The sequence below is a fragment of the Aedes albopictus genome, chromosome 1 (genome assembly GCF_035046485.1).
Source record: "Aedes albopictus strain Foshan chromosome 1, AalbF5, whole genome shotgun sequence".
NCBI classification, from domain to species: Eukaryota; Metazoa; Arthropoda; class Insecta; order Diptera; family Culicidae; genus Aedes; species Aedes albopictus.
This window is the reverse complement of record NC_085136.1, coordinates 116,557,123-116,579,879: the sequence shown is the minus strand read 5'-3', so window position 1 is coordinate 116,579,879 and position 22,757 is coordinate 116,557,123. Positions and strand designations below refer to the sequence as shown.

At 42.9% G+C, this 22,757-nt stretch overlaps 1 protein-coding gene across 1 annotated transcript in view; it reads left to right on the top strand.

Moving 5' to 3' along the window:
• Positions 1-7,236: 7,236 nt before the first annotated feature.
• Positions 7,237-22,757, top strand: part of LOC109402218 (leucine-rich repeat flightless-interacting protein 2) — a 445,842-nt gene continuing 430,321 nt past the window's right edge. Inside the window, exon 1 of the mRNA XM_062845229.1 lies at positions 7,237-8,320. The gene's annotated coding sequence lies outside the window, so the exon portion shown is untranslated. The remainder of the gene's footprint in view (positions 8,321-22,757) is intronic.

Here is a 22,757-nt window from a genome sequence, read left to right as displayed (position 1 = left end):
CAGGGACAAGTTACACCACCCGAATAAAAAATACAGTAGAAAAACCGAATGTTGTATTGTAACAGTACTATTTAAAACCTTATTGTTACAATAAACACCACTGTAAAAATTAAAAATACAAAAACAATAAGATGTAATGTTAGACACCATACAGTGAATTGTAAATGAGATTTTTACAATATACTATACGGGTTGTTAAGGACATTATATGACGGAGCCATACCCCAAATTTTCAAGAGCACGAGCTGAATGAACCAAACGACCGATTGGGCTGAAAAGTTGATCGATTGGTCACACCCCGGTGGTGACCAATCGATCAACTTTTCAGCGCAATCCGACCTTTGGTTCATTCAGCTCGTGGTCTTGAAAATTTGAGGTGTGGCTTCTTCATATATTCACCTTAAGTATCGTAACAATATAAAAAAAATATTTTTCCCCATATATTTTTTTTTACAAAACCATACATTTTATTGTAAATGAATTGTTCGAAATACTGATACGTGGGCTTTAATATACCGTACATTGTATGGTACACGTATGGTGTCAAACAATAAAATGTACCGTAAACATATTGTTTTTTATTGTAATTTCACTACTAGTTATAAATTTAATCATGGTTTTGGAATGGTTCTCTTTTGTTATGTTGTATTGTTTTACATTAGATAAACCATATAATGTTATATTACCTCGTCATGTTCCTTCGATAATGGCAGTTCTAGCCAAACTAACCTAAACTCGTCTAAGTCTGAGTAGCCTCTGATTGCATTAACAGTTGAAGCTTAAGCTCCCATGTCCCACCAGCCAGATAACCGGGTTTTGCAAACTAAGCATTATTTGTGGCAACACTTTAAGCGGCATGATGGAACTATGCCTAGCGCGCTAAGTGTTATTAGACCACTAATGTAGTTGCATGAAGTGGGTGACGAGGTACATAAGTATCATTACAGCGTGCTTAACCATTATTGCAATATTGAGGCTCAAATTTGACTGAACTATGAAATGTGTACATAACAACTCATAAGAAAACTGTCAAGTTCGATTCAACTATAAGTTAGGTTTAAAAGCGAAGACGAACTTATTTCAGAAGTCGTTTCAGTGTCCAGTCCAGTCCTTATGTTAAAAATGTCAAAGATAAATCGCATTTAATTCGGTTGTTGTACAAGGCAATTTCACATGAGAGAAGAAGAGAAAGAATAGTGTTGAACTCATCCACTGATTTACGGTAATCTGGCCTGCGTCTTTCCGGGTTGACCTACATTCGTATTCCTCTCATCGCACTCTACATACCTAGCCCACCATATCTCTTGGATATGCAGTCCTTAGGACACCTGGTTTACCACTTTATTTAAACATTTTATTGACTTTAAATAGATGTTTCAACTTATTCACTTTTTTCTCTTTCATTTCCTTTGCAACAAAAATGTCACGGACATCAACAAAACAAAGCACGGAAAAAATCATAAACTGAATAAAAAATTAAAAATGCACGGAAAAAGATTGTTTCGGAATAGTCAATGGTTCAAACGTAAGAAAAACAGTATAATATATTGTTACATAAAGATCGGATGTAAATGTATAATAGCTACCAATGTGCAAAGCTTTTAGCGAACCATTCCATTACAATACATTATGTTGTAGCTGGTACACTGTATGGTACAGGAATGGTTTTCACCAAATACCCTATGGTTAGTTTTTATCCGGGCAGCTCAGTGCACGCATTCGTTGTGACCTTACCTCACCTACCGGTCAGACTAAGGGCTGAGTATCCTCTACTGTACGTAGGAGTCGTATCCAGTCTACTTGATCCATGGATGTGTGTCTTCAGTTTCGCACTCTGCGAAGGGTCCGCAAATCCTCGCGCAAATCATCCTCCACTTGATCGACCTAAAGACCCTATATGCTAAAGATCATGCATCATGCATATAGCGTCTTTAGATCGACCCATCTAGGTCGCTGCGCACCACGTCTTCTTGTATCGGTAGGACGACTCTCAAGAACCATTTTAGTCGAGTTGCTATCCGACATCCTGATGACGTGACCCGGCCCACAGTAGCCTCCCGATTTTCGCGTGTTCATTCGCCTTTTCCAAGTCCCGTCTTCCATCTGCACTCCGCCGTAGATGGTATGCAACACCTTCCGTCCAAAAACTCCTAGGGCGCGTTGGTCCTCTGCACGTAGTGTCCATGTTTCGTGCCTATCCACTTATCCGCGAGTGGTAATGGCGGTGGCGGACATGTCCAACCGGTTCGAATTTTGACGTTTCTTGGGAGAAAGTCAAAACAGTTTCATTCTCCTCCTCACCCCTTCACCCACCGTTTGTTGGCGCCAACCGATTGCGATCCCCACGAAACGTCAAAATTCGAATCGGTTATTTGAGCCCGCCGCCGCCATTACCACTCGCGTATAAGTGGATAGAGGACTACTGGTCAAATCAGTGCACAATGGGAAAAAATAGGTATAAAACGCGAATAAATTCAATATCTCTGCTCGGAGTGGATGGATTTGAATGAAATTTTGACACAAACTGCAAAAAACTCTACAGTTTCAGATAAGGAGGGGGTCATTCACCGCACGATGCTGGAAATCAGTGTATCGGGCCCGTTTCACCCCACTCTCTCTCTTTTTCACCTTTTTGGAAAAATCCTAGAGTGCAAAATAAATGATTTATTATTATTATCTTTATTAACGAGATTTTCAGCCCAGGGCTGGTTCATCTCGGCCAAAAATGATTTATTTGATTCGTGTTTGTGTTAAAACTTCCGTAGTATCGAACGGAGCTGGTTTGGCTCACCGCACGGCCTTAAAAATTGAAATATCTTCAAATAACCCCGATATCCCCTATTTCTTTAAATTTTCACATGCATCTCCACCCGGAGGGGAATGCAATCGGCAAGAGAAGGTGCAATCTTATGTCAAATTTCCGATACAATGGAAGTTTCTACACAAATACGAGTTAAATAAGGCATTAATTTTGCACGCCATTCGGTAATAGATGTAGATTTTCTCAAAAAGGTGTGAAACAGAAAGCGCGGGGTAAAACAAGCTCAATTGGGTTTTTAAATTTAAAAAAATGTATTATTTTTTTGATTTCATACGAAAGATCACCTTTTTCTGAGCCACTATGATTTTTTTTTCAGATTTTTAGAACTTTGTTTTGATACCTAAAATCAATTTCAAAGAGATTTTTTGAAATCACCTTTTGACAGCTGGACAACTGCTTGACAGCTGCGCCCAGTACAAAATGCGACAAGGGGTGATTCGACAAATCGCTCCCATACAAACTTCAATTTGATTTTTAAATAGGTTCCCAGGCACCAAAATTCATGAAAATTTGGATTTCGGCTCAGTTTTGCATGCAGATTCAGAATATGGAATTATCTCAACACCGTTTAAGAAGCCAATACACTGATTTCCAGCATCGTGCGGTGAATGACACCCTCTTTATCTGAAACCAAGGGGAATGACATATCCTTTTCTAACCGGAATATCCGCATCTATCCGTTTCTAACCGTCGCTAACCGTTACTAAGCGAGCTGCTAAGTGAGCAGAAGTTAGACGCGGTTAGCGACGGTTAGAAACGGATAGATGCGGATATTCCGGTTAGAAAAGGATATGTCATTCCCCTTGTCTGAAACTATAAAGGTTTTTGCAGTTTGTGTCAAAAAATCATTCGAATCCATCCACTCCGAGCAGAGATATTGAATTTATTCGCGTTTTATACCTATTTTTTCCCACTGTGCAGTGTTTTAGGAATTTTTTCACTAGATGCATTTCTTGACCATTTCTTGTCCTATGCTAATGCACAGTTCTCAGGAACTGCGTACTAGCCTTAAGGCTAGCGGGTTAAATAACTTCGTGTGACGGCGAACTTTATTCGATCGTAGAGTTCTGCGGAGTCCAAATCGAGCTCTCCTGTCACAATGCGAATTTCTTCGCAGGTGTCGTTTTCGGCGGTCACCACCCGCATAAACGAGGAATTCCCGGGGGAACTTCCGGAGGAATTCCCGGGGGAACTTCCGGAGGAATTCCCGGGGGAACTTCCGGAGGAATTCCCGGGGGAACTTCCGGAGGGATTCCCGGGCGAACTTCCGGAGGAATTCCCGGAGGAACTTCCGGAGGAATTCCCGGGGGAACTTCCGGAGGAATTCCCGGGGGAACTTCCGGAGGAATTCCCGGGGGAACTTCCGGAGGAATTCCCGGGGGAACTTCCGGAGGAATTCCCGGGGGAACTTCCGGAGGAATTCCCGGGGGAACTTCCGGAGGAATTCCCGGGGGAACTTCCGGAGGAATTCCCGGGGGAACTTCCGGAGGAATTCCCGGGGGAACTTCCGGAGGAATTCCCGGGGGAACTTCCGGAGGAATTCCCGGGGGAACTTCCGGAGGAATTCCCGGGGGAACTTCCGGAGGAATTCCCGGGGGAACTTCCGGAGGAATTCCCGGGGGAACTTCCGGAGGAATTCCCGGGGGAACTTCCGGAGGAATTCCCGGGGGAACTTCCGGAGGAATTCCCGGGGGAACTTCCGGAGGAATTCCCGGGGGAACTTCCGGAGGAATTCCCGGGGGAACTTCCGGAGGAATTCCCGGGGGAACTTCCGGAGGAATTCCCGGGGGAACTTCCGGAGGAATTCCCGGGGGAACTTCCGGAGGAATTCCCGGGGGAACTTCCGGAGGAATTCCCGGGGGAACTTCCGGAGGAATTCCCGGGGGAACTTCCGGAGGAATTCCCGGGGGAACTTCCGGAGGAATTCCCGGGGGAACTTCCGGAGGAATTCCCGGGGGAACTTCCGGAGGAATTCCCGGGGGAACTTCCGGAGGAATTCCCGGGGGAACTTCCGGAGGAATTCCCGGGGGAACTTCCGGAGGAATTCCCGGGGGAACTTCCGGAGGAATTCCCGGGGGAACTTCCGGAGGAATTCCCGGGGAACTTCCGGAGGAATTCCCGGGGAACTTCCGGAGGAATTCCCGGGGAACTTCCGGAGGAATTCCCGGGGAACTTCCGGAGGAATTCCCGGGGAACTTCCGGAGGAGTTCCCGGGGGAACTTCCGGAGGAATTCCCGGGGGAACTTCCGGAGGAATTCCCGGGGGAACTTCCGGAGGAATTCCCGGGGGAACTTCCGGAGGAATTCCCGGGGGAACTTCCGGAGGAATTCCCGGGGGAACTTCCGGAGGAATTCCCGGGGGAACTTCCGGAGGAATTCCCGGGGGAACTTCCGGAGGAATTCCCGGGGGAACTTCCGGAGGAATTCCCGGGGGAACTTCCGGAGGAATTCCCGGGGGAACTTCCGGAGGAATTCCCGGGGGAACTTCCGGAGGAATTCCCGGGGGAACTTCCGGAGGAATTCCCGGGGGAACTTCCGGAGGAATTCCCGGGGGAACTTCCGGAGGAATTCCCGGGGGAACTTCCGGAGGAATTCCCGGGGGAACTTCCGGAGGAATTCCCGGGGGAACTTCCGGAGGAATTCCCGGGGGAACTTCCGGAGGAATTCCCGGGGGAACTTCCGGAGGAATTCCCGGGGGAACTTCCGGAGGAATTCCCGGGGGAACTTCCGGAGGAATTCCCGGGGGAACTTCCGGAGGAATTCCCGGGGGAACTTCCGGAGGAATTCCCGGGGGAACTTCCGGAGGAATTCCCGGGGAACTTCCGGAGGAATTCCCGGGGAACTTCCGGAGGAATTCCCGGGGAACTTCCGGAGGAATTCCCGGGGAACTTCCGGAGGAATTCCCGGGGAACTTCCGGAGGAATTCCCGGGGAACTTCCGGAGGAATTCCCGGGGAACTTCCGGAGGAATTCCCGGGGAACTTCCGGAGGAATTCCCGGGGAACTTCCGGAGGAATTCCCGGGGAACTTCCGGAGGAATTCCCGGGGAACTTCCGGAGGAATTCCCGGGGAACTTCCGGAGGAATTCCCGGGGAACTTCCGGAGGAATTCCCGGGGAACTTCCGGAGGAATTCCCGGGGGAACTTCCGGAGGAATTCCCGGGGGAACTTCCGGAGGGATTCCCGGGCGAACTTCCGGAGGAATTCCCGGAGGAACTTCCGGAGGAATTCCCGGGGGAACTTCCGGAGGAATTCCCGGGGGAACTTCCGGAGGAATTCCCGGGGGAACTTCCGGAGGAATTCCCGGAGGAACTTCCGGAGGAATTCCCGGGGGAACTTCCGGAGGAATTCCCGGGGGAACTTCCGGAGGAATTCCCGGGGGAACTTCCGGAGGAATTCCCGGGGGAACTTCCGGAGGAATTCCCGGGGGAACTTCCGGAGGAATTCCCGGGGGAACTTCCGGAGGAATTCCCGGGGGAACTTCCGGAGGAATTCCCGGGGGAACTTCCGGAGGAATTCCCGGAGGAACTTCCGGAGGAATTGGGTTTTTAAATTAAAAATAATGTATTGTTTTTTTGATTTTATACGAAAGAGCACCTTTTTCTAAGCCAGTATGATTTTTTTCAGATTTTAGAACTTTATTTTGATACCTAAATTCAATTACAAAGAGATTTTTTGAAATACCCTTTTGACAGCTGGGCAACTACTTGACAGCTCCGCCCAGTACAAAATGCGTCGAGGGGTGATTCGACAAATCGCTCCCATACAAACTTTGAATGGTTCCCGGGCACCAAAATTCATGAAAATATGGATTTCGGCTCAGTTTGGCATGTAGATTCGGAATATGGAATTATCTCAACACCACTAAAGAAGCCAATTGGGTTGTTCAATGAATAAAATATTGCTATTTTCTATAGCCTGATCGAAAGAGTTCATTTTTCTGAGTAGAATGTGATTTTATTGGATTCCAATGCCTTGGTTTTGATGGTTAAATTAACAAAACAGTTTTAATTTTCGTGGATAGAATGACAGTTCAATCGCTAAAGTGACAGTTCGACCCGAACAAAAAAATTTTCCCATAGAAACTTTAAATGCATTTTAAAAATAGTTCCCGGATCCCAAAAATTATGAAATTTTGGATTTCGAATGATTTTTGGGCGGAGAATCTGATTATGAAATAATCCGAATACCCCTAAAGAACCCAATTCCCGGAGGAACTTCCGAAGCAATCGTGGTGCAATCGAGCGAATCCAAGTCGAGATCCAAGTTGTGTGCTGTTTTCAAATGTTGCTCCAAATTTTATACCAGTTTAATTTTTCCCCTGAACTCCCTTTTCCAATGCGCCTCTGCATTCTGACGTCAAACGCTCAAACTGTCAAAATCCTCCCCTTCAAAAAGCATCAGCATCCTTGAATCGCTCACCAACACACTCGCACGCCTTCGCAACTTCGCTCGCTGCTGCTGTCTTGTCTTTTCTTCTGCACAGTCTTCGGTGGTGCGAGATTTTTTGGTTTTGGTTACTCTCAAAAATGGCATCAATTCCTTCGACGACGGACCGAACAAGACGGGGATTATTATTGTGGTGAGCGAAAATAGCGGACCTCCTAGTGACTGGTGTCGCCGCGAGTGGACAATTACAATTTTCCTTCGGATCGGAGGAGAGTAGTTTGTGCAAATCGGTGTCGCGATCGGGCATCAGAAAGAAGCAGGGGATTGGAATTTGCGTAATTTCGAGTTCCGGATTTTACTCAGATTGCTGTGAAGTTTTGTTGAAGCGAACGGAGGTGGAGGAGGAAAAAATCCCGTCCCGACGACGGTCCCGGCCGTGTGTGTGAAAGTTGTGTGCGCACGAGAGAGGCGAGGCAGAGGCAAAAAACGGGCACCAACCAGCAGCAGCAGCAGTGAATTGATCCGGGAGTGCTAAGAAGAAACCACCGAAAAAGCAGGAAGAAAACGGAGGATTTTTTATCGATCGTTCGTGTTTTGTTGTTTTTTTCTTCCTGCATTTCTGGGTGCTGCACCTGCCAGAGCAGTTCGGAACTGAAGTGTTTTCGGTGGTCGTCAGTGTGTGGGGGCCGAAGCGTGCAAGTGACCGCATCAGGAAACTCGGGATTTGGCCGCGGGAAGTGTCGCCAAGTGTCAAAAAATACCGTGAATCTTGTGCCGTCGTGGGAAGAAAAACCTCTCAGAAAGAAGGAGTGTGTGCAAGAAGTGCCAAAGGGAATCGCTCTCCTCGGTTTCGATGGTGGCGTAGCATGTGCTCGGAAAAATCGACCAAATTTCGCTTTGCCAGGTTGGGTGCTTGAAGAAGAACCACCGGAAGAGGAAAACGGGCTGAAAATTTTTGATTGCACCGAACGGAAAGGTGATTTTCTAGATCTATTGGAGCATTGGATTGGAGTGTACGGACACGGCGAGTGGCGAGAACCCGCACCCGTAGCGATTGGCTCTGCCTCACACGCACACCCGCCGAGCGGCGACCAAGAAAGCACGTAAACAGAGGTAAGTTGTTTCGTTGATTCGACCCCATCGTCTTCGTCGTCATCGTCTTGCGGTTGTTACTCCTCCGCAGTTTCTGGTTCTGGTCGGTTTTTGGCTGGTCAAAGTTTGATGATGCGGGGTCAACTTTTACTTAAAGAATTGTAGTCTAAGAATCTGAGTTGTATCATAGTTAATGTTAAAATGATTGTATTATTATCTTAATATTTTTATGATTCTGTAACATTCTCTCGAGACTTATTTCCCAGAAAACCATTCCCCCGGAAATTTTCATTGATATATATAGAAGGATGCATAAAATTCCTGAGGAACATTGTTCTGAGAATGGCTTTCGGGAAAAAGCTTTGGAACTACATATCATAATATGGTAAAAGATCTATTAAGGACTGTTTCCTCATTAAATTCCATTAAAATTCCTTCAGAATCGCCAGCTGGGAGACCCTTCTGGAAATTCCTCCTGGTACTTCAGAAGATTCCCCCAGAAATTTTATCTGCGGATACCATCAGGAATTCCATCTTGGATGTTTCCGTAGATTGCTCCTGATATCCTCATGAATTTCATCTGGGAATCCATCAGAAGTCTTTCATGGATGCTTACAGGACTTTAGTCTGAGCTCCGGGAATTCTAGATCTAAAGATTCCTCCAAGAACTCCAGATGACATTATTCGTGTGTCAACTGGCACTTGGCATGATGACACGTAGTGAACGCTAAGCAACATGCCTGTCTGGGTTATAACTCACAATCACTCGGGGGATTCTTAACTCTATGCACGGCTAGGGTTATGGATTCCCTGGAGAACTCCTTAGTAGAAGTCCTGGATGATTGCCATACAGAACATCTTGCACATTTCTAGAAAAAAAAACTCCTACAAGATTCCCACATCGAAATTCTTGAGGAAAATAACTCCAAGAAGATTTCTATAATACACTCCTGGAGGATTCACAGAAAGAATACTTTTGGACGAAACGCAGTAATAAATTCTGCAGCGATTCCAAAGACGATTTATGACTTGCGGAATTCCTTCCGCGGTTTACTCACATCTGTTTCCAAGATTCTATCCAGGAGTTTGTTCTGGGAGATTATTTAGGATTTTTTCAGAAGCTCCCTCTGGGATTCTTCTGGATTTTTGTCTGAGATTCCTAAATAGGCTCCAGCTGAGATTCCTTCATGAAGTCCTCCCGGGATTCTTCCTGAGATTCCTTCCGGGATTTCATAAAGAATTCTTTCTGAAGATCATTCAAAAGTTCTTCCTAAGATTCCCCAGGTGTTCCCTTATGGATTTGTTCCTTTGTTCTATCTTCTTCCTTTCTTATGGCTCGACGTTCGCATTGGAACTTGGCCTGCTTCTCGTCAACTTAATGTTCTTAGAGCACTTCCACAGTTATTGATTGAAGGGCTTTCTTTGCCTGCCATTGCATGAAGTTGTACATTGTGGGACAAGTACGATGAAACGCTATGCCCAGGGAGCCGTTCTATCTGGCATTCCTTAAGAATTGTATTCTGAGATTACATTAGACGTTCTTTCTGGGATTCTTTCAAAAATTTCACCAGTCATTTCTTCCAGAATTTCTTCAAATTTCCTGCAGAAATTGCTTCTGGAGTTTCTTCAGGAACTACTTCCGAGATTTCTCGAAAAGTTCCTTCTGAGATCTCTTCAGGAATTACTTTACCTTAGAAATCCTTCTGGAAATCCTTCAAAAACTTCTTCCGGGATTCCTACGCTAACTTCTTCTGCGACTAACAACTACTTTTGGGATTGCTTTAAAAATTCCTTCTGGGATTTCTCCGGGAATGCCAACTGGAATTCTTTCCGGAATGTTTCTTGGGAACTTTTTCCGAAATTCCTCTAAATACTTCTACCGCAAATTGTCATGGAGCTTTTAACGAGATTCTTTCGAGAACTCCATCTGGGGAAAATGTTACCCCTTTTCGAAATTAATTGCTTCCAGATTTTTTTCAGGAGCACCATCCAGGAGCTCTTTTCTGGAGTTCCTTCTGAAATTCCTGAAAATCCTTTTGGAACTCCTCCGGAAGTCCATTCTGGAATTCTCTCAGATTTTTTGGCTGATCATATGCATCAGACATGCTCGATAAACACGGAGGAACCGCCGGGGCTCAGTAGAGTCTATTCCCAAGTAATAGTTCCAAGTCGGTTGGATTTGAGAAGGTTTTGATGATCGTTGCAAATCCTAATAACGGTATTATAGGATTTGTGACAGGTTTTGGATCATTTAAAGCCAGCTGACTTCAAAATGTTGTTTGGGCTTTCTTTTCCACGTTTCTCGGTTGATTTTGGTTACTAATTTATTATTGTCATATTCGCTTTTTTGAATGTTGACTATGTTGGTCATATTTTCTCTCAATAAAGCAATTAAAATCAACCGACGAATTAATAGTTGGATCGTGGGAGATTTGCAGCACTTAATTGTGCTGATAGATTTGTGCGCTCAAAAACGCCGAAAAATTTCGGTCTACCTCCCTTAACGTGGGTTTGAAAGTTACGGGAACTGGGCTGGTTACGCAATCCATAAAATGCCCTAATCGCAATCGCAATACACCTTTTCACTTCACGGGAAACGTCATTGTCACATGTCACAAGTGTTCCAAGATAAACAAATTCTTCAACAACTTCTAACACAACCCCTTTAATCACTACCTCAGCATTAACCACTAGACCGACCTGCCTCTGTCTCTATCCGCCGTCATATACTTCGTCTTGGTAGAGTTAATCGTCAAGCCTATCCCCGCTGTCTTTTGGAGCATAAGCTTCATTTTCTGCCCGACGATCGATGCCGATGAGATTAATATCGTTCGCAAAGCCGAGGACCATGTACGACCGTGTGATAATAGTGTTATTTCTTTGCACGCAAGACCTCCTAATCGCTCCTTCGAGTGCAGTGTTGAACAGCAAATTACACGAAAAACATTTGTCCTTTAGACTATCATGAAATTCTTGCGCATTTCATTTCTCAATCTCCAAAGCAGCTGGAATGTCCACATCCATATCCACATACACGCCTCTCATACCGGTCAGCAAATGGTCAAGTCCTAATCCCGCTGGAAACTTCTCGGATCATCCGTCCAACTTTTTCTGAAACTGCTGAGAGTAGTCGATATATCTATGTCTGGCATCTCCGGCGGGAGATCGAACGTTTGTAACATTACGTATGCAATATTACTCCCAGCAATGGACACATGAACATCAACTGAATTACCGTTCGAGTAGTGGAACATACATGATCTCACGATCTCCTTCAATAACTGGTGTATCGTATTCGCATATTTGATGCAGATAGTTCTTGTTTGTGGTAATGTGTAAACTATGCAACGGATCAGACTTAGCTGTTTTACAAATCCCGCAATTTCACTCCACGACGGTGGCACCGTCCGTCTTGGGAATTGAAATTAGAGAGTCCATCACAGTCGCAATTATTTGCGAATTCTCGCGTAACATTTGAAAGGACCTATCTGCTTTGCGTAAACAAACATGTTTTTGTCTGTTGGGCCTATCTGTACGTCAGCACTTTTATCAGAAAGAGCCATCTTCAAGCTATCTGTTAAGGAAGTTGATGTGCGTGGGTGGAAGCAGATAGGCCCTACAGAGACTGAATCATGTTTGTTTACAAAAAAAGAGGCCCTTTTTCAAAAGACGGGCTTGGTATTCTATTAACTACCGCTTCTGATTCGTATGCAGAAGGTTCTGGGTTCAATCCCCGGCCCGTCCATTTCTTCCTACTTTGACTATTTCTATATACTTTCTCTGTATGGGTCTCCCGTTAGCCTAGTAGGGGTGAAGGCTATGGATCGGCAATCCGGAGACGGCGGGTTCGATTCCCGTTCCGGTCAGGAAAATTTTCTCGACTCCCTGGGCATAGTGTATCATTGTGCTTGCCTCACAATATACAAATTCATGCAATGGCAGGCAAAGAAAGTCCTTCAATTAATAACTGTGGAAGTGCTCAAAGAACACTAAGTTGAAGTGAGGCAGGCCAAGTCCCAGTAGGGACGTAGCGCCATAAAGAAGAAGAAGAAGATATACTTTCTCTCTCCTATCTACATATACAACTAATGTATAGTCATATGTTTATAGCCATCGCTAGAATCAGAAACGGTTGAAAAGCCGTTTCTCCTCCTTCCAATTACGAGTTATGTAATCAAGCGAACTGTACCGCGAGCTGCATACGCCTGGCATCCGCGCACCAATGTGTGTACCCATTGCCAACCATATCCCACCAACACTCCGACGTCCACATGAATTTGTGCAGATGCAGAGGTATATTCACAATTCAGTCTATTGTGGATACTCAAGCTCAAGTCCGTTGGCGCATAGATGCTGATCAGGCTGTAGGCGCTTATCGATTTTCACCGAATAACTCGCTTCATCTGCTCCCCGATCACTATGAAGCCAACTCCACGCTATGCCTTACCGCCGCCGCTGTAGTAGATATGGTACACCGTTCTGATAAACTTGAACAAACAAACGCAAATATGAGAACAGGCAAATATACACCGTGAACTGGAACTAGTTCCATATGGGCGTTCTAGAAACCTCACACCGTAACATCTAGTTCACGGTGTACATTTCTTATTGTTGTTATCGTTGCTATGCATAGTTCCTGTTTGTTCCCGTTGCTGTGACTGAGAGTGCACGTATATCGGAGCGGATTTTTTTGCGTGTACTTGAAAAATCTTCCCCGACTGAAGCGCGAATCGAACCCGCACTCCGAGGCTTACGAGACACCTAAACGACTGACGCCGCTATCCGAGTAGAAGTAAAAATCAAAACAATATCATCATTTCCTTTTCCTCAGTGAAGTACTCAAGATCATAATTAGAGCTATTGGATTGTTTGACATAAGAGATAAAAGATAAAAAAAGAACAAAAATTAGTATGGAGAAGAACATAATAATATCTCATTTTGATATTATAAGATCTAACTAACATCTGGGGAGATCTGGGCTGTAGCACATCAAACCAATATCATAAAATGATCTGACAGATGCATTAGAGTAAAGAAAAAATAAATATGGCCGCGATCAGAATCGAACGTATGACCTTGTGATTTATGGGCAGTGACATTACCGCTGCACTACGACTCATATCTGAAAATAGATGTTAACAAGAACATCACGTTCTACGTTTTCCAAGGTGTTTGCGGCTCATGGTAGTTGTGTTGATTTCGTCGCGCCATGTTGTAGATGAGTGTGTGAAAGAACTAATTTTGATCTTGAATAGTAGTTTTCAGATCTTACAATTTTCGGATGTTACAGATGAATTTGTGAAAGAACTGATTTTGATCTTGAGCAGTAATTTTCAGATCTTTTGATTTCTGGATGCTGCAGATGGAAATGTGTAGAGCTAATTTTGATCTTTAGTTGTTATTTTCAGATTTCCCAAAGAATAAATGCTCTATTGCAGAATGTTAATACAGTTTGCACCCAAAATTTGCAAACTGAAGCGAAATTTCCCATGTTTTGAATGAATGAATGAAATGAATTAAGGCTCAATAGGACAGATAGGTGAAGTACTAGATTTGTAGTAATGAGCTATGGTAAGTAATGGTAGTATGGTGAGAAGGTCAATTCTCCGTTTCTGCAATGAAATGGTGCAAAAAGCGTGACTATCATGATTTCTTGCCTAATTTAATGCTGTTTGAGCAAAATTTTGGGTAACTGTGTAATGGTTTTCTCCATTTCTCCATTTCTTGCAACAAAGTTTTCCAAAGTTTTGTTCTAACAGCATTAAATAAGACAAGGAATCATAATTCCCACGGTTTTTGCATAATTTCGTTGCAGAAACGGAGAATTTACCTTCTCACCATACAAAAATTCAGCTCATTACTTCAATTCTAGTACTTCACCGATTGTGTCCTATTGTGAACTGTCGCCCAGAAGAGCTTTGGAAACATTCAGATGATCGTAGTTGTCACGACTGTCGTCTGTTCGTATAGCCGAGGCAGAAGCACTACGCAATTTGCTGGTTGAAACTCAAAAAGCTGGTTGTCTGCAGCGGTATGTTTTGTTGAATCTAGAATCAAATGGTCCGTTTTTCGAAATGGTCGTATTTTGCTTACAAAAAGCTCTTACAAATGCAAGCTCGACATCGAGGTCCAGCTCATGTTGTCATCGGACTCAATCCAGCCTCTGCTGGATTACTCACAGTGAAATGAAATAATGATGTGTTACGTAATTTGGGGACGGCGCATAATGAAAGTTGAAAACTTAAAATAGGTTTCATGCGCAATGTTGGAAAATTTCGACATTTATAAGGCGTGTTGCCCAAGGCTTTCCAAAGATCAAATCAAGTACTAATTTTGAAATCATATCACGATGAGATATTGAGCAGATATTTGGCAATTTTTTGAATATCTCATCAATATCATATTAAGACATGACATCAAAATTTGATCGTTTTAAGAATATGATATGATATTCACGTCTACCCGGGTAACCGCTCGGCCACGAAGCGTTTAAAGGTTTTCAGCAGGCTACACAGCGTAACAAAAATTAACTTTTGGTCTGTCTCAAGAGCAAACTTATGTGTCTCTGAAGGATTTTGGGCCGCTGAATCCAAATCCGGGCTCAGATTTGCTCCAACACGTCACAATTTTGAGCTATACCTCAATTTATAGGGCAAAATATGCGATTTTTGGCTTTTTTGACTGCAACCCATTAAGCATGGAAATATATTTTTTAGGCAATCAAAAGGTTAATTGGTCAATTAACATCTAAATTAACGACTCATGCAAAATATTTCGTTTTACCAAATCGAATTTGGTAGTTTCAAGATGTTTATGTTAGATACGATATTTCCCATACAAGTCACCCTCCAAAAGTTGCATGCAAGTTTTCATACTAACATAAAATGCTTAAATCTATCCAATTTGATTAAGTAAAACGAAATATTTTGCATGAGACGTTAATTTAGATGTTAATTAACCAATCAACCTTTTGATTGCTTTAAAAAAAATATTTCCATGCTTAATGGCTTTCAGTCAAAAAAGTCCAAAATCGCATATTTTGCCCTATAAATTGAGGTATAGCTCAAAATTGTGACGTGTTGGAGCAAATCTGAGCCCGGATTCAGATTCAGCGGACAAAATCCTTCGGAGACACATAAGTTTGCTCTTGAGACAAAAAAATGTTGCGCTGTGCTACCTTCCGAGGCCGCGCTGCCTACATCCCATTGAAAGGGCTGCCTCCTTATAGGTATCAGGTGTCAGTAGGTCGGCTCCAGAGGCACGTTTTCCTCCCCTTGGGAAATATTTGCCTCCTTATATGTATAGCTGACGCGGTACAGCATTTCATACTCAGCCGCTGGATGCCAGAACAGACACTGTTTGAGCCGCACCTGCTTGGTGAACAGACGCTCGGGTCGTACCTCCTCAATCTAGCTGAAATCAGAAGGGCAACAGTGCCCAGGCTGCCCTGTCAGCTATGTACACAATTCTTAGCTAGCAATCTTTATCTTCCATTGACCCGTGGAAGCATAACCCGAGCAAAAGAAAATTGCTACTGAACAACATATCATGGTATTCATGTTAAATATTATCATACCTTGATATGCCCTTCATTAGGTGGACATAAGAGGCAAAATAACAAAAACGAATACCATAATTTTGTATTAATAACACCTAGAAAAAAAAAACAAGTATTATTATTTTAATAATGATTGCTTACCTAAAACTTTAAGTTCTGTATTTGTTATCCAAAACGTATTGAATAACAAAGTAATAACATTTTGTGTTATTAAATTGTTCATTTTTTATTCAAAAGTTTCTTGATAAAATAACAAAACTTGTTATTAAGTTATTTTCACTGCTAAAACAAAAAGACCACATCAATACCAAAATCTGCTCAAATAACTACAATTGTTATTGTGATGTTCACATAACATTTTGTAGAATAATATATTAATAACAATTATAGGTATTAGAGCACGGGCTGTTCTGTGCATGGTATTTGTAAGGTATTCCCTTCTGCTCGGGATGGTAGGAACTTGTGTGGAACAGACTTATGTTGGACGCTCTCTTTCTCGACTTACCATTTTGCAGCCCTTGATACCATGGACTATTTTTCTAATTGTAATTTGTTTTTTTTTCTACCCGCGGTTGGGGCAATTATCCACTGCGTCCAATTAACTGAACTTTTGTGGCAAGTCCCTTTTTGTTATTCGTATCTTGCAAGCTAATCACCATTTGTCAAGTGATCAACTACTGCTATGACGCATCTTCTTGCAGTCATGTACAATGGAATTGATAAACCCCAAAACCTTTCCAGGATCTGCAGACCAGATTTCACTGGGTTGCAAGCAACCACTATTTAAAAATCTTTGCCTGCGCGTGTATAAAGCACCACAACTGCAAAGCAGATGTCCCGAGGTTTCGCGTTCCATGTCACAGAAACGACAGGTATCACTCTGAATCTGACTAATATTTTTCAAGTGATACGGACTCGGGCAGTGTCCAATTACTAGGCCAGTGTATGTACGAAGAACTCTCTTATTGAGTCCTAAAACCTTTTTGATTTTGAAAGCATTTGGTTTAACGTGATGAAAAAGGAAGGTTAATAAATCGTTTTGATTGATAACATTTTTTACGTTCATCCAATTGGACATCACTCTTTGTTCAGCCCAGCATGTCAGCTCCATTTTGATTGTACAGTTAGATATACCACAAGATGGTTCTAATTTGGATTGGTAGTTTAGTTCCTACGTCCTACCACTTCGGATTTGTATGCAGATGGTCCTTCATTCAATCCCTGGCCTATTCCTTTCATCTACTTTATGTCTGTCTATCTAATTTTTCTCCCTGCAGACATAAACTACTCATGTATGGTCATAGCCACTGCTAAAACCATAAACGGATTGAAAAGGCATTACTTGATCTTTATACACTACACACAATCAACATAACTTTACGTCTATCAAAAGGCAATCCACTCATCAGGGTGAACCTCTGCGAAACAGCCAATTTCCAAAACACTCCGGCATCTGCATGAACTTGCGCATACGCAGTAGTATATATCGATTGCTTTTGGCGAGCGATTGCATCCTCACTACTACCCCTTTCCCAGCATTGACCTGTATGTATCTGACGTGGCCGTATATTAATTTCGCCTCAATCAAGAAGAGTACCAAAACTCACACGCTGATAAGTTCAAGCAAAGCAATTATAGTTATCTCATGTATGCCTTGTATAAATGAAGTCGTAAGTGAATTCTACTGAACTCTTGATATGGGCCGGTATAATAAAAATAACAGGTAACTATCTTTATCTGTAATCAATCTTCAATCATCCATGAATGCTGTACTGTTTCAAATTATCGAGCACAACTTTTTGAAAATGTTCACTCGGCAGTTGGGCAATTTTGATGAAAACTATTTTGACTTTTAACCAGAGTCATCAATTGCGTTTACCTATTGGCACAAACACTGCGATCGATGCATGCACACGTCATCCAAACAAAGAAGTGCTCGCGAAGGCCAAGGTGCCAACATCTGTGCGGAAAAGTAGAAACAATTTTCTTTCCTCGTATTTTTTGGCCGCATCATCTACTCCACGGGCTTCATTGATGGGGGCAGCTAAATTTTACTGTTTTTTTTCCTCTGTATATATGATGAAACAATCGCGAGGCAACAATTGGGTTCTTCTTTTTTGTTTCATCTGGTGCCACCCCGGTCAGCGATGATTTACCTTCAAATCAAACACATCGGGTTGCTCCCGGTAAACGTTACATGTTGCACATGCACATCAGTAACCAGTATCTTTTCTAAGTTATTTACAAGAAGGTCATGTTTATCTGCTGTTGGCTATTTTTATATAGTAAATTTATATCTTATATCATGATTTAAAAACATTAAATGGTATATCAAGTAAACATATTCTGTAGGTATTTCATTAAAGTTTACACATTGTAAAACTTATATAACATCAATAAACTTTCCATTACATGCGATGTTAGTGGTATGTTTTGTGTACATTGTAAACTGATACAATTTATTATATACGAACGAATAAGTTACGTAAAAGTGGAAACAAAGTGATCAATTTGCTGTCAATTTACGGCAATCAATTCCCCTTCAGCTGATCATTTTTTTTCCACTGATGGGTAGCACTCGAAATAAGTAAATTAAAATACGAATATGAGGGAGATACAATTGCTGAATGCAATCAATGCAATGTCACAAACAAGCTATTAAGATTGACTGTAATGTAATAATGTAATTATTTCTCCCACAGTTTTTCAAGATGTATCGCTCAGCAAACCAAGAGCTTTCTTCGAAGTCTTATGAGTCGATTTGAAGGCCTTTGAATCAACTAAAGGACGTCTGTTAGCGGCTTTTCGGTCCCGTGTGAAGTTGATCACCAATATTAACTCTTAGATAGCTGTGTAGTGTCGGAAGCGGTTAGTTCAACTGGCTAAGAATAGCACTACGGACCGCCTGTTCCAGTGGCAGGAGTCCTCTAATCAGGTGACCCTTAATTCAAGGTGTTATGAGGCTTTACGCTTACCGTGCCTAGGAATGAATGGTTAGGGAGGTCTTAAAAAACCTAGTCGCAAACGGAGCCTATGGAGTACCAGGGCACCCTCCACAGTATTTGCCCTTACTACTGTGCTAACCGGAGGAATAGCGCGATGGACCTTGTGTTTCCCCGAGACAATCAGCTGCCCTTCTTCAATCTCATACTTGAGGCTAAATAAGGGCGGGATTATGAAGATGTTATTAATTAGTTTAAATTTTCACCTATATGTATTCTGTGCACACTCGCCTTTGGCGCACTCAAATCGATACCGATCTGGCTTTATTGTTGCTGTTATTTTTTGTGCTGTGATTGTTAAGAGTTTAATCTTGCCTTGTTTGGGTAGTGGCTACGGTTAGGATAGCTCAGATCAATCTTCAGCACAAAAGAACAGCAACGATCAGATCAATCTTTGTAGACTTATGCAAAATGGTACAGTCCAAGTGGCGTTAGTCCAAGAACCTTTCATTCGTAAGGAGAATTTCTATCTAGGAAACCTTGTGAATCCGGTGTTTGCTACTTTCAGTAAAAATGAAATGGCAAACTCACGTGTCATACCTCGAGCATGTGTGCTTGTCAACAACGCAATCGTTGCTACGCTCATCTCTGAACTAACTACTAGAGATGTATGTGCTATCACAATCGATGTATCTGTTGGAAACCTCAACAGGAAATACGTTTATTGTTCGGTTTATTTACCGCATGATGAACCATCCCCTACGGATGCGTTTAAACAAGTGATCGCATACTGCACTTCAAAAGGGGTTCCGCTAATTGTTGGCAGTGATGGTAATGCTCACCATATCATCTGAGGCAATTCAGACATTAACTTGGAAAGTCTTAGTTTGATGGAATACTTAAGCAGTACAGATCTTGGATTACTTAACATAGGCAACCGCCCAACCTTCATGATATCTGCTAGAGGGGAAGTGCTAGGCATATCGCTTTGCTCTAGCAGAATCAGTCATGAGTTGAGTAATTGGAATGTGTCAGATGATAAATCTTTATCTGATTATCGCTACATCTTTTTTGAACACTGGAATGTTACTTCGCAAACTTTGCGTTTCAGGAACCCCCGGTCAACCAACTGGTTGCAACCAAATTTCATGGATACTCACCATCCATTGGCACTCCAAGTGATTTAGATGATGCCGTTGATGCTACAACGGCCTTCATCATGGAAGCTTTTGAAGAAGCATGTCCTCTACGGATGGAACTCTGATTTGGCGAAGCTCAGGAAGCAATGCAGAAAGAATTGGAACAGATAACGTTCTGCTGGATCGAAGGCTTTCTGGTCGGCTCGCAAGGCCTTTAAGAAAACTATCCGATCTGCTGATCGATCCATCTGGAAAAACCTTTGTTCAAATGTTTCCAGTTTGAGTGAAGTCAGTCGGTTGAACAAAATCCTAGCAAAATCTAAGGATTTCCGAGTCAACGAACTTCGTTTGTCAAATGGCGATTTCACATCCTTTGATGAGGAAGTTCTGGAATGTTTATTCAGTACACACCTCCCTGGTTGTGTGGATATTGCATATTCGAATAAACCTGATGTCTTTTCTTGTAGTTGATTCTTTAGCTTCGGCTCGGAGTTTCATTACTATAGAATTGTTTGAGAGGGCACTAAATAGCTTTGCTCCTTCAAATCTCCTGGGGCAGATGGGATTTATACTGTTTTGCTTCAGAAGGGATTTGATTATTTCAAACATGTTTTGAAAAAACTACTTGTTGGCAGTTTTGCTACAGGGTATATTCCCAAACACTGGCGGAATATTACTGTAATGTTTATTCCGAAAGTGGGTCGAGCGTCGTATGAAGAAGCAAAGAGCCTATCAGTTTGACCTCTTTTCCTCTGAAATGCTTAGAACGCATTGTCGATCATCACATCCATGATGTTCATCTGGCCAATATGCCTCTTCATGTGAAGCAACATGCTTACCAATCTGGAAAGTCCACTGTGACTCTTTTACACAAAGTTGTTTACGATATCGTGAAGGCATTCGCTCAAAAGCAATCTTGTTTGGGTGTTTTCTTAGATATCGAGGATGCATTTGACAACGTGCCTTTCGATGCCATATTGGAAGCCGCACGGGGTCATGGTATATCTCCAATGATTTCCAATTGGATTCACCAAAGGCTCGAAAATCGACATCTTTTCTCGACACTGCGTCAAGCGGCGATTAGGAAATTGAGTGTTTGCGGATGCCCCCAAGGGGGAGTCTTGTCGCCACTTTTGTGGAATCTCGTAGCAGATACGCTATTGAGGTAGCTCAATAATAGCGGTTTTCCTACTTATGGTTTTGCCGACGACTACCTAACATTGTTAGTTGGTATGTGCATCAGCACCCTTTTCGACCTGATGCATAACGCTCTTCAGGTAGTTGAGGGTTGGTGTCGCCAATATGGCCTTTCGGTAAATCCGAGTAAAACATCTATTGTTCTTTTCACGGAAAAGCGAAACCGTAATGGTGTTCGACCTTTACGTCTCTTTGATTCTGATATCAATGTGACTGAACAGGTAAAGTACGTTGGAGTCATTCTTGATTCCCAGCTTTCCTGGACACCTCATGTTGAGTTCAGAATCAAGAAAGCTTGTATGGCCTTCGGGCAATGCCGGCGAACCTTTGGTACAACTTGGGGTCTTAAACCCAAGTATATCAAATGGATTTACACAACTGTTGTTCGTCCAATATTGGCGTATGGATGTCTTGTGTGGTGGCAAAAGGGCGAAGTGAGAACGGTCCAATCAAAATTAGGCCATCTCCGAAGGATGTGCCTAATGGCGATGTCTGGAGCGTTCTCTTCAACTCCCACGGCAGCGCTTGAAGTTCTCTTTGACGTTGCTCCACTACACATTCATCTCAAACAAGAAGCACTTTCTTGCACTTACCGTCTACGGGTACTCAGTCTACTAGAGGAAACTCCTGTAAACCGCACATCAACACACATCTCGTTGTTTCCACTTTTGGTGAATTGGGACAAAGTTGTCCTTGCTCCAAGTGAGCTTGCAATTGCTTGTAATTTTCCATATAGGACATTTTCCACGAAATTCCTTCGGTAAGAGTGGATATCTGGATATCTGGAAAGAAGTATTTCAGACGGCATCGTATGTAACACTGATGGCTCCCTTCTCGAAGGTCGAGCAGGTGCTGGTGTGCACTCTCATGAACTAAGACTACATCAGTCTTACTCACTTGGTAGACACTGCAACGTTTTTCAAGCTGAAATCTTAGCTATTATGTGCAGAGTGCAATCAGCACTTCAGGAGCACGTAATGGACAAAGTAATATACTTCTGTTCAGATAGCCAGGCTGCTATTAAAGCACTTGCTTCGGCCAACTCCAGGTCGAAGATAGTTATGGCTTGTCGAACTCAAATCGAGGAGCTAACGCTGTTCACCTTCTATGGGTATCTGGCCATTATTCCATCGCTGGAAATGAATTGACTGATGAGTTAGTTCGCACTGGAGCATCACTCGACTTCATTGGCCCTAAGCCAGCTATTCCGGTATCGAAGTATTGGATTAAGATTCAGATTAATACCTGGGTTGCCACTCAACACAAACAGAATTGTATTGTATTGAGCCATCTCCAAAGGTGGCGAAGTATCTAACAAATCTGTCTATGGAGAATTGCGGCATGCAAGTTAAAAACATTGACATTGCCGACTCAGCTATCGCATGGCGAATATTCAGCAAGCTGATTCATTTGTTTGTGATAGCTGTGAATCCTATTATGGTACTTCGTATCATTTGATATGTAACTGTCCAGTTTTTGTGCAACTGCGTTTCCGAGTATTCGGTTAACACGGTTAACATAAGTGAAACTGACTTCAGATACCTGAATCTTCAGGACGTTCTGTTGTTCTTGGCCCGCGCGCGGTAAAGAGTTATAGGCTCTCTTTACGCTTTATGCGTTA